Source organism: Solanum dulcamara, chromosome 2, assembly GCF_947179165.1.
Source record: "Solanum dulcamara chromosome 2, daSolDulc1.2, whole genome shotgun sequence".
Lineage (NCBI taxonomy): Eukaryota > Viridiplantae > Streptophyta > Magnoliopsida > Solanales > Solanaceae > Solanum > Solanum dulcamara.
Window position 1 is genome coordinate 4,563,741 of NC_077238.1, and position 12,369 is coordinate 4,576,109.

Genomic DNA, 12,369 nt, shown 5'->3' on the forward strand with positions numbered 1-12,369 from the left:
TTAGTCCACAGATTTTTTAGGTGTTGGGGGTGCGGGACGAATTTTCTTGGATTCTTCAATAGTAGCATCCGTAACGAATTGGGGAACGACTCCAGTAGCCCTAGCGGCTCTTTAGAGGGGTTCTGTAGCATTTTATTGGCGACGCAATAGGAGTTAGGCGATTTTGCCAATTTTTCATGTGTGTTAGCACACGGATTTTTTAGGTGGTGGGAGGCCGTGTTGAAATTTCTTGGAATATTCCATTGTAGCGTCCATAACGACCTGGAGAACGACTCCAGTAGCCCCGACGGTAATTTAGAGGGGTTTAGGAGCATTTTATTAGCGACGCAATAGGAATTAGGCGATTTTGCCAGATTTTCGTGTATGTTTGCCACGGATTTTTTAGGTGCCGGGGGTCCGGTTCTAATTTGCTTGGATTCTTCCATAGTAACGTCCGTAACGACCTAGGGAACGACTCCAGTAGCCCCGGCGGCACTTTAGAAGGGTTTAGGAGCATTTTATTGGCGACACAATAGGAATAAGGTGATTTTGCCAGTTTTTCGTGTGTGTTAGCCCATGGATTTTTTACATGCCGGGGGCCTTGTCTAAATTTCTTGGATTCTTCTATTGTAGCATCCGTAACGACCTGGGGAACGACTTCAGTAGCCTCGGCGGTGCTATAGAGGGGTTTAGGAGCATTTTATTGGCGGCGCAATAGGAATTAGGTAATTTTGCCACTTTTTCATGTGTGTTAGCCCACAGATATTTTAGGTGCCGGGGGTTCGGGTTGAATTTTCTTAGATTCTACAATAGTAGCGTCCGTAACGACCTGGTCAACGACTCCAGTAACCTCGGCGGCGCTATAGAGGGATTCAGGAGTATTTTATTGGCGACGCAATAGGAATTGGGCGATTTTTCCAGTTTTTCGTTTGTTAACCCACGGATTTTTTACATGCCGGGGGACCGTATCTAAATTTTTTGGATTCTTCCATTGTAACGTCCGTAACGACCTAGGGAACTACTCTAGTAGCCCCGGCGGTGCTATAGAGGGGTTTAAGAGCATTTTATTGGAACGCAATAGAAATTAAGCAATTTTTCCAGTTTTTCGTTTGTGTTAGCCCACAGATTTTTTACATGCCGGGGGGCCGTGTTGAAATTTCTTGGATTCTTCTATTGTAGCATCCATAACGACCTGGGGAACGACTACAGCAGCCCCGGCGGCGCTATAGAGGGGTTTAGGAGCATTTTATTGGCAGTGCAATAAGAATTAGGCAATTTTGCCACTTTTTTGTGTGTGTTAGCCCACAGATATTTTAGGTGCCGGGGGTCCGGGTTGAATTTTCTTAGATTCTTCAATAGTAGCATCCGTAACGACCTGGTCAACGACTCCAGTAACCTCGGCGGCGCTATAGAGGGATTCAGGAGTATTTTATTGGCGACGCAATAGGAATTGGGAGATTTTGACAGTTTTTCGTGTGTGTCAGCCCACATATTTTTTAGGTGACGGGGGTCTGGGTCAAATTTTCTTGGATTCTTCCATAGTAGCGTCCGTAACGACCTGGAGAACGACTCCAGTAGCCCCGGTGGCGCTTTAGAGGGGTTTAAGAGCATTTTATTTGAGATGCAATAAGAATTAGGCGATTTTGCCAGTTTTTCGTGTGTGTTAGTCCACAGATTTTTTAGGTGTTGGGGGTGCGGGACGAATTTTCTTGGATTCTTCAAAAGTAGCGTCCGTAATGAACTGGGGAACGACTCCAGTAGCCCTAGCGGCTTTTTAGAGGGGTTCTGGAGCATTTTATTTGCGACGCAATAGGAATTAGTTAATTTTGCCAGTTTTTCGTGTGTGTTAGCTCACAGATTTTTTAGGTGGTGGGGGGCCGTGTCGAAATTTCTTGGAATCTTCCATTGTAGCATCCGTAACGACTTGGGGAACGACTCCAGCAGCCCCGGCGGCGCTTTAGAGGGGTTTAGGAGCATTTTATTGGCAGTGCAATAAGAATTAGGCAATTTTGCCACTTTTTTGTGTGTGTTAGCCCACAGATATTTTAGGTGCCGGGGGTCCGGGTTGAATTTTCTTAGATTCTTCAATAGTAGCGTCCGTAACGACCTGGTCAACGACTCCAGTAACCTCGGCGGTGCTATAGAGGGATTCAGGAGTATTTTATTGGCGACGCAATAGGAATTGGGAGATTTTGACAGTTTTTCGTGTGTGTCAGCCCACATATTTTTTAGGTGACGAGGGTCTGGGTCAAATTTTCTTGGATTCTTCCATATTAGCGTCCGTAACGACCTGGAGAACGACTCCAGTAGCCCCGGTGGCGCTTTAGAGGGGTTTAAGAGCATTTTATTTGAGATGCAATAAGAATTAGGCGATTTTGCCAGTTTTTCGTGTGTGTTAGTCCACAGATTTTTTAGGTGTTGGGGGTGCCGGGCGAATTTTCTTGGATTCTTCAATAGTAGCGTCCGTAATGAACTGGGGAACGACTCCAGTAGCCCTAGCGGCTTTTTAGAGGGGTTCTGGAGCATTTTATTTGCGACGCAATAGGAATTAGGTAATTTTGCCAGTTTTTCGTGTGTGTTAGCTCACAGATTTTTTATGTGCTGGGGGGGCCGTGTCGAAATTTCTTGGAATCTTCCATTGTAGCATCCGTAACGACTTGGGGAACGACTCCAGTAGCCCCGGCGGTGCTTTAGAGGGGTTTAGGAGCATTTTATTAGCGACGCAATAGGAATTAGGAGATTTTACCAGTTTTTCGTGTATGTTTGCCCACGGATTTTTTAGGTGGCGGGGGTCCGGTTCTAATTTGCTTGGATTCTTCCAAAGTAACGTCCGTAACGACCTGGGGAACGACTCCAGTAGCCCCGACGGCGCTTTAGAAGGGTTTAGGAGCATTTTATTGGCGACACAATAGGAATAAGGTGATTTTGCCAGTTTTTCGTGTGTGTTAGCCCATGGATTTTTTACATGCCGGGGGGCTTGTCTAAATTTCTTGGATTCTTTCATAGTAGCATCGTAACGACCGGGAGAATGACTCCAGTAGCCTCGGCGATGCTATAGAGGGGTTTAGGAGCATTTTATTGGCGACGCAATAGGAATTAGGTGATTTTACCAGTTTTTCGTTTGTGTTAGCCCACGGATTTTTTAGGTGCCGGGGGACTGTTCAAATTTGCTTGGATTCTTCCATAGTAACATCCGTAATGACCTGGGGAACGACTCCAGCAGCCTCGGCAGCGCTATTGAGGGGTTTATGAGCATTTTATTGGCGACGCAATAGGAATTAGGCAACTTTGCCAGTTTTTCATGTGTGTTAGCCCACAGATATTTTAGGTGCCGGGGGTCTGGGTTGCATTTTCTTGGATTATTCAGTAGTAGCATCCATAAAGACCTGGGCAACGACTCCAGTAGCCCCGGCGGCGCTATAGAGGGGCTGAGGAGCATTTTATTGGCGACGCAATAGGAATTAGGCAATTTTGCCAGTTTTTCGTGTGTGTCAGCCCACGGATTTTTTAGATGTCGGGGGTCCTGGTCGAATTTTCTTGGATTCTTCCATAGTAGCGACGTAACGACCTGGAGAACGACTCCAGTATCCCCGGAGGCACTTTAGAGTGGTTTAGAAGTATTTTATTTTAGACGCAATAGGAATTAGGCGATTTTGCCAGTTTTTCGTGTATGTTTGCCCACAGATTTTTTAGGTGCCGGGGGTCCGGTTCAAATATTCTTGGATTATTCCATAGTAACGTCTGTAACGACCTTGGAAACAACTCCAGTAGCCCCGGCGGTGCTTTAGAGGGGTTTAGGAGCATTTTATTGGCGACGCAATAGGAATTAGGTGATTTTGCTAGTTTTTCGTGTGTGTGAGCCCATGGATTTTTTACATGCCGGGGGCCTTGTCTAAATTTCTTGGATTCTTCCATTGTATCATTCGTAACAACCTGGGGAACGAATCCAGTAGCCCCGACGACGCTATAGAGGGGTTTAGGAGCATTTTATTGGCTTCGCAATAGGAATTAGGCAATTTTGCCACTTTTTCATGTGTGTTAGCCCACAGATATTTTAGGTGCCGGGGGGTCCGGGTCGAATTTTCTTGGATTCTTCCATAGTAGCGTCCGTAACGACCTGGGTAACGACTCCAGTAGCCCCGGCGATGCAATAGAGGTGTTTAAGAGCATTTTATTGGCGACACAATAGAAATTAGGCAATTTTTCCAGTTTTTCGTGTGTGTTAGCCCACAGATTTTTTACATGCCGGGGGGGCGTGTCTAAATTTCTTGGATTCTTCCATTATAGCGTCCGTACCGACCTAGGGAACGACTCCATCAGCCCCGACGGCGCTATAGAGGGGTTTAGAAGTATTTTATTTGCGGCGCAATAGGAATTAGGCAATTTTGCCACTTTTTCGTGTGTGTTAGCCCACAGATATTTTAGGTTCCGGGGGTCTGGGTCGAAATTTCTTGGATTCTTACATAGTAGCGTCCGTAACGACCTGGGGAATGACTCCAGCAGCCCAGGCGGTGCTATAGAGGGGTTTAAGAGAATTTTATTGGCGACGCATTAGAAATTAGGCAATTTTGCCACTTTTTCGTGTGTGTTAGCCCACAGATATTTTAAGTGCCGGGGGTGCTGGTCGAATTTACTTGGATTCTTCTATAGTAGCGTCCGTAATGACCTGGGGAACGACTCCAGTAGCCCCGGCGGCACTATAGAGAGGTTTAGGAGCATTTTATTGGCGACGCAATAGGAATTAGGCGATTTTGCCAGTTTTTCGTGTGTGTTAGCCTACAGAATTTTTAGGTGCCGGGGGGTGCGGGTCGAATTTTCTTGAATTATTCCGTAGTAGCGTCCGTAACGACCTGGGGAATGACTCCAGTAGCCCCGGCGGTGCTTTAAAAAGGTTTAGGAGCATTTTATTTGAGACGCAATAGGAGTTAGGCAATTTTGCTAGTTTTCCGTGTGTGTTAGCCTACAGATTTTTTACGTGCTGGGGGGGCGTGTCGAAATTTCTTGGAATCTTCCATTATAGCGTCCGTAATGACTTGGGGAATGACTCCAGTAGCCCCGGCGGCGCTTTAGAGGGGTTTAGGAGCATTTTATTGGCGACGCAATAGGAATTAGGCAATTTTGCCAGTTTTTCGTGTATATGTTTGCCCACGTATTTTTTAGGTGCCGAGGCTCCGGTTCAAATTTTCTTGGATTCTTCCATAGTAACATCCGTAACGACCTGGGGAACGACTACAGTAGACCCGGCGGCGCTTTAGAGGGGTATATTGGCGACGCAATAGGAATTAGGTGATTTTGCCATTTTTTCCTGTGTGTTAGCCCACAGATTTTTTACATGCCGGGGGGCCTTGTCTAAATTTCTTGGATTTTTCTATTGTAACATCCGTAACGACCTGGGGAACGACTCCATTAACCCCGACGGCGCTATAGAGGAGTTTAACAGCATTTTATTGGCGGCGCAATAGGAATTAGGCAAGTTTGCCACTTTTTCGTGTGTGTTAACCCACGGATATTTTAGGTGCTGGGGGTTCGGGTTGAATTTTCTTGGATTATTCCATAGTAGCGTCCTTAACGACCTGGGGAACGACTCAGTAGCCCCGGCGGTGCTATAGAGGTGTTTAAGAGCATTTTATTGGCGATGCAATAGGAATTAGGCGATTTTGCCAGTTTTTCGTGTGTTAGCCCACAAAATTTTTACATGCCAGGGGGCCGTGTCTAAATTTCTTGGATTCTTCCATTGTAACGTCCGTAACGACCTGTGGAACTACTGCAGTAGCTCCGGCGGTGCTATAGAGGGGTTTAAGAGCATTTTATTGGCGACGCAATAGAAATTAAGCAATTTTTCCAGTTTTTCATTTGTGTTAGCCCACAGATTTTTCACATGCCGGGGGGGCCGTGTCTAAATTTCTTGGATTCTTCCATTGTAGCATCCATAACGACCTAGGAAACGACTGCAGCAGCCCCGACGGCGCTATAGAGGGGTTTAGGAGCATTTTATTGGCAGCGCAATAGGAATTAGGCAATTTTGCCACATTTTTGTGTGTGTTAGCCCACAGATATTTTAGGTGCCGGGGGTCCGGGTTGAATTTTCTTGGATTCTTCAATAGTAGCATCCGGAACGACCTGGTCAATGACTCTAGTAGCCCCGGCGGCGCTACAGAGGGATTCAGGAGCATTTTATTGGCGACGCAATAGGAATTGGGCGATTTTGCCAGTTTTTCATGTGTGTCAGCCCACAAATTTTTTAGGTGACGGGAGTCTGGGTCAAATTATCTTGGATTCTTCAATAGTAGCATCCATAACGACCTGGAGAACGACTCCAATAGCCTCGGCGGCGCTTTAGAGGGGTTTAGGAGCATTTTATTTGAGATGCAATAGGAATTAGGCGATTTTGCCAATTTTTCGTGTGTGTTAGTCCACAGATTTTTTAGGTGTTGGGGGTGCGGGACGAATTTTCTTGGATTCTTCAATAGTAGCATCCGTAACGAATTGGGGAACGACTCCAGTAGCCCTAGCGGCTCTTTAGAGGGGTTCTGTAGCATTTTATTGGCGACGCAATAGGAATTAGGTAATTTTGCCAGTTTTTCGTGTGTGTTAGCCCACAGATTTTTTAGGTGGAGGGGGGCCGTGTCGAAATTTCTTGGAATCTTCCATTGTAGCATCCATAAAGACCTGGAGAACGACTCCAGTAGCCCCGACGGTGCTTTAGAGGGGTTTAGGAGCATTTTATTAGCGACGCAATAGGAATTAGGCGATTTTGCCAGTTTTTCGTGTATGTTTGCCACGGATTTTTTAGGTGCCGGGGGTCCGATTCTAATTTGCTTGGATTCTTCCATAGTAACGTCCGTAACGAACTGGGGAACGACTCCAGTAGCCCCGGCGGCACTTTAGAAGGGTTTAGGAGCATTTTATTGGCGACACAATAGGAATAAGGTGATTTTGCCAGTTTTTCGTGTGTGTTAGCCCATGGATTTTTTACATGCCGGGGGCCTTGTCTAAATTTCTTGGATTCTTCTATTGTAGCATCCGTAACGACTTGGGGAACGACTTCAGTAGCCCCGGCGGTGCTATAGAGGGGTTTAGGAGCATTTTATTGGCGGCGCAATAGGAATTAGGTAATTTTGCCACTTTTTCATGTGTGTTAGCCCACAGATATTTTAGTTGCCGGGGGTCCGGGTTGAATTTTCTTAGATTCTTCAATAGTAGCGTCCGTAACGACCTGGTCAACGACTCCAGTAGCCTCGGCGGCGCTATAGAGGGATTCAGGAGTATTTTATTGGCGACGCAATAGGAATTGGGCGATTTTGCCAGTTTTTCGTGTGTGTCAGCCCACATATTTTTTAGGTGACGGGGTCTGGGTCAAATTTTCTTGGATTCTTCCATAGTAGCGTCCGTAACGACCTGGAGAACGACTCCAGTAGCCCCGGTGGCGCTTTAGAGGGGTTTAAGAGCATTTTATTTGAGATGCAATAAGAATTAGGCGATTTTGCCAGTTTTTCGTGTGTGTTAGTCCACAGATTTTTTAGGTGTTGGGGGTGCGGGACGAATTTTCTTGGATTCTTCAATAGTAGCGTCCGTAATGAACTGGGGAACGACTCCAGTAGCCCTAGCGGCTTTTTAGAGGGGTTCTGGAGCATTTTATTTGCGACGCAATAGGAATTAGGTAATTTTGCCAGTTTTTCGTGTGTGTTAGCTCACAGATTTTTTAGGTGGTGGGGGGCCGTATCGAAATTTCTTGGAATCTTCCATTGTAGCGTCCGTAACTACTTGGGGAACGACTCCAGTAGCCCCGGCGGTGCTTTAGAGGGGTTTAGGAGCATTTTATTAGCGACGCAATAGGAATTAGGCGATTTTACCAGATTTTCGTGTATGTTTGCCCACGGATTTTTTAGGTGGCGGGGGGTCCGGTTCTAATTTGCTTGGATTCTTCCAAAGTAACGTCCGTAACGACCTGGGGAACGACTCCAGTAGCCCCGACGGCGCTTTAGAAGGGTTTAGGAGCATTTTATTGGCGACACAATAGGAATAAGGTGATTTTGCCAGTTTTTCGTGTATGTTAGCCCATGGATTTTTTACATGCCGGGGGGCTTGTCTAAATTTCTTGGATTCTTCCATAGTAGCATCGTAACGACCTGGAGAATGACTCCAGTAGCCCCGACGACGCTATAGAGGGGTTTAGGAGCATTTTATTGGCGGCGCAATAGGAATTAGGCAATTTTGCCACTTTTTCATGTGTGTTAGCCCACGGATATTTTAGGTGCCGGGGGACTGTTCAAATTTGCTTGGATTCTTCCATAGTAACATCCGTAATGACCTGGGGAACGACTCCAGCAGCCTCGGCAGTGCTATTGAGGGGTTTATGAGCATTTTATTGGCGACGCAATAGGAATTAGGCAATTTTGCCAGTTTTTAATGTGTGTTAGCCCACAGATATTTTAGGTGCCGGGGGTCTGGGTTGCATTTTCTTGGATTCTTCAATAGTAGCGTCCATAAAGACCTGGGCAACGACTCCAGTAGGCCCGGCGGCGCTATAGAGGGGTTGAGGAGCATTTTATTGGCGACGCAATAGGAATTAGGCAATTTTGCCAGTTTTTCGTGTGTGTCAGCCCACAGATTTTTTAGATGTCGGGGGTCCTGGTCGAATTTTCTTGGATTCTTCCATAGTAGCGACGTAACGACCTGGAGAACGACTCCAGTAGCCCCGAAGGCACTTTAGAGTGGTTTAGAAGTATTTTATTTTAGACGTAATAGGAATTAGGCGATTTTGCCAGTTTTTCGTGTATGTTTGCCCACAGATTTTTTAGGTGCCGGGGGTCCGGTTCAAATTTTCTTGGATTATTCCATAGTAACATCCGTAACGACCTTGGGAACGACTCCAGTAGCCCCGGCGGCGCTTTAGAGGGGTTTAGGAGCATTTTATTGGCGATGCAATAGGAATTAGGTGATTTTGCCAGTTTTTCGTGTGTGTTAGCCCATGGATTTTTTACATGCCGGGGGCCTTGTCTAAATTTCTTGGATTCTTCCATTGTATCATTCGTAACGACCTGGGGAACGAATACAGTAGCCCCGACGACGCTATAGAGGGGTTTAGGAGCATTTTATTGGCGGCGCAATAGGAATTAGGCAATTTTGCCACTTTTTCATGTGTGTTAGCCCACGGATATTTTAGGTGCCGGGGGACTGTTCAAATTTGCTTGGATTCTTCCATAGTAACATCCGTAATGACCTGGGGAACGACTCCAGCAGCCTCGGCAGCGCTATTGAGGGGTTTATGAGCATTTTATTGGCGACGCAATAGGAATTAGGCAATTTTGCCAGTTTTTAATGTGTGTTAGCCCACAGATATTTTAGGTGCCGGGGGTCTGGGTTGCATTTTCTTGGATTCTTCAATAGTAGCGTCCATAAAGACCTGGGCAACGACTCCAGTAGCCCCGGCGGCGCTATAGAGGGGTCGAGGAGCATTTTATTGGCGACGCAATAGGAATTAGGCAATTTTGCCAGTTTTTCGTGTGTGTCAGCCCACATATTTTTTAGATGTCGGGAGTCCTGGTCGAATTTTCTTGGATTCTTCCATAGTAGCGACGTAACGACCTGGAGAACGACTCCAGTAGCCCCGGAGGCACTTTAGAGTGGTTTAGAAGTATTTTATTTTAGACGTAATAGGAATTAGGCGATTTTGCCATTTTTTCGTGTATGTTTGCCCACAGATTTTTTAGGTGCCGGGGGTCCGGTTCAAATTTTCTTGGATTATTCCATAGTAACATCCGTAACGACCTTGGGAACGACTCCAGTAGCCCCGGCGGCGCTTTAGAGGGGTTTAGGAGCATTTTATTGGCGATGCAATAGGAATTAGGTGATTTTGCCAGTTTTTCGTGTGTGTTAGCCCATGGATTTTTTACATGCCGGGGGCCTTGTCTAAATTTCTTGGATTCTTCCATTGTATCATTCGTAACGACCTGGGGAACGAATACAGTAGCCCCGACGACGCTATAGAGGGGTTTAGGAGCATTTTATTGGCGGCGCAATAGGAATTAGGCAATTTTGCCACTTTTTCATGTGTGTTAGCCCACGGATATTTTAGGGGCCGGGGGTCCGGGTCAAATTTTCTTGGATTTTTCCATAGTAGCGTCCGTAACGACCTGGGTAACGACTCCAGTAGCCCCGGCGATGCGATAGAGGTGTTTAAGAGCATTTTATTGGCGGCGCAATAGAAATTAGGCAATTTTTCCAGTTTTTCGTGTGTGTTAGCCCACGGATTTTTTACATGCCGGGGGGCCGTGTCTAAATTTCTTGGATTCTTCCATTATAGCGTCCGTACCGACCTAGGGAACGACTCCATCAACCCCGACGGCGCTATAGAGGGGTTTAGAAGTATTTTATTTGCGGCGCAATAGGAATTAGGCAATTTTGCAACTTTTTCGTGTGTGTTAGCCCACAGATATTTTAGGTTCCGGGGGTCCGGGTCAAAATTTCTTGGATTCTTATATAGTAGCGTCCGTAACGACTTGGGGAACGACTCCAGCAGCCCCGGCGGTGCTATAGAGGGGTTTAAGAGAATTTTATTGGCGACGCATTAGAAATTAGGCAATTTTGCCACTTTTTCGTGCGTGTTAGCCCACAGATATTTTAAGTGCCGGGGGTGCTGGTCGAATTTTCTTGGATTCTTCTATAGTAGCGTCCGTAATGACCTAGGGAACGACTCCAGTAGCCCCGGCGGCACTATAGAGAGGTTTAGGAGCATTTTATTGGCGACGCAATAGGAATTAGGCGATTTTGCCAGTTTTTCGTGTGTGTTAGCCCACAGAATTTTTAGGTGCCGGGGGTCCGGGTCGAATTTTCTTGAATTATTCCGTAGTAGCATTCGTAACGACCTGGGGAATGACTCCAGTAGCCCCGGCGGTGCTTTAAAAAGGTTTAGGAGCATTTTATTTGAGACGCAATAGGAGTTAGGCAATTTTGCTAGTTTTTCGTGTGTGTTAGTCCACAGATTTTTTACGTGCTGGGGGGTCGTGTCGAAATTTCTTGTTATCTTCCATTATAGCGTCCGTAATGACTTGGGGAACGACTCCAGTAGCCCCGGCGGCACTTTAGAGGGGTTTAGGAGCATTTTATTGGCGACGTAATAGGAATTAGATAATTTTGCCAGTTTTTCGTGTATATGTTTGCCCACGTATTTTTTAGGTGCCGAGGCTCCGGTTTAAATTTTCTTGGATTCTTCCATAGTAACGTCCGTAACGACTTGGGGAACGACTACAGTAGACCCAGCGGCGCTTTAGAGGGGTATATTGGCGACGCAATAGGAATTAGGTGATTTTGCCATTTTTTCGTGTGTGTTAGCCCACAGATTTTTTACATGCCGGGGGCCTTGTCTAAATTTCTTGGATTCTTCTATTGTGACATCCGTAACGACCTGAGGAACGACTCCATTAGCCCCGACGGTGCTATAGAGGAGTTTAACAGCATTTTATTGGCGGCACAATAGGAATTAGGCGATTTTGCCACTTTTTCGTGTGTGTTAGCCCATGGATATTTTAGGTGCCGGGGGTACGAGTCGAATTTTCTTGGAGTCTTCCATATTAGCGTCTGTAACGACCTGGGGAATGACTCCAGTAGCCCTGGCGGCGCTATAGAGGGGTTGAGGAGCATTTTATTGGCGGCGCAATAGGAATTAGGTAATTTTGCCACTTTTTCGTGTATGTTAGCCCACGGATTTTTTAGGTGCCAGGGGTCCGGGTCGAATTTTCTTGGATTCATACATAGTAGCATCCGTAACGACCTGGAGAACGACTCCAGTAGCCCCGGCGGCGCTATAGAGGGGTTTAGGAGTATTTTATTGGCGACACAATAGGAATTAGGCGCTTTTGCCAGTTTTTCGTGTGTGTTAGCCCATAGATTTTTTAGGTGTCGGGGGTTCGTGTCAAATTTTCTTTGATTTTTCCATAGTAGCGTCCGCACCGACTTAGGGAACGATTCGAGTAGCTCCATTGGCGCTTTAGAGAGGTTTAGGAGCATTTTATTGGCGACACAATAGGAATTAGGCAATTTTGCTAGTTTTTCGTATATGTTAGCCCATGGATATTTTAGGTGTCAGGGGTCCGGGTCGAATTTTTTTGGATTCGTCCATAGTAGCGTACGTAACGACCTAGGGAATGACTCTAGTAGCCCCGGCGGTGCTTTAGAGGGGTTTAGGAGCATTTTATTAGAGACGCAATAGGCATTAGGCGATTTTGCCAGTTTTTCGTGTGTGTTAGCCCACTGTTTTTTTACGTGGTGGGGGTACGTGTCGAAATTTCTTTGAATCTTCTATAATAGCATCCGTAATGACCTGGGGAACGACTTTAGTAGCCCCGGCGGCGCTTTAGAGGGGTTTAGGAGCATTTTATTGACGACGCA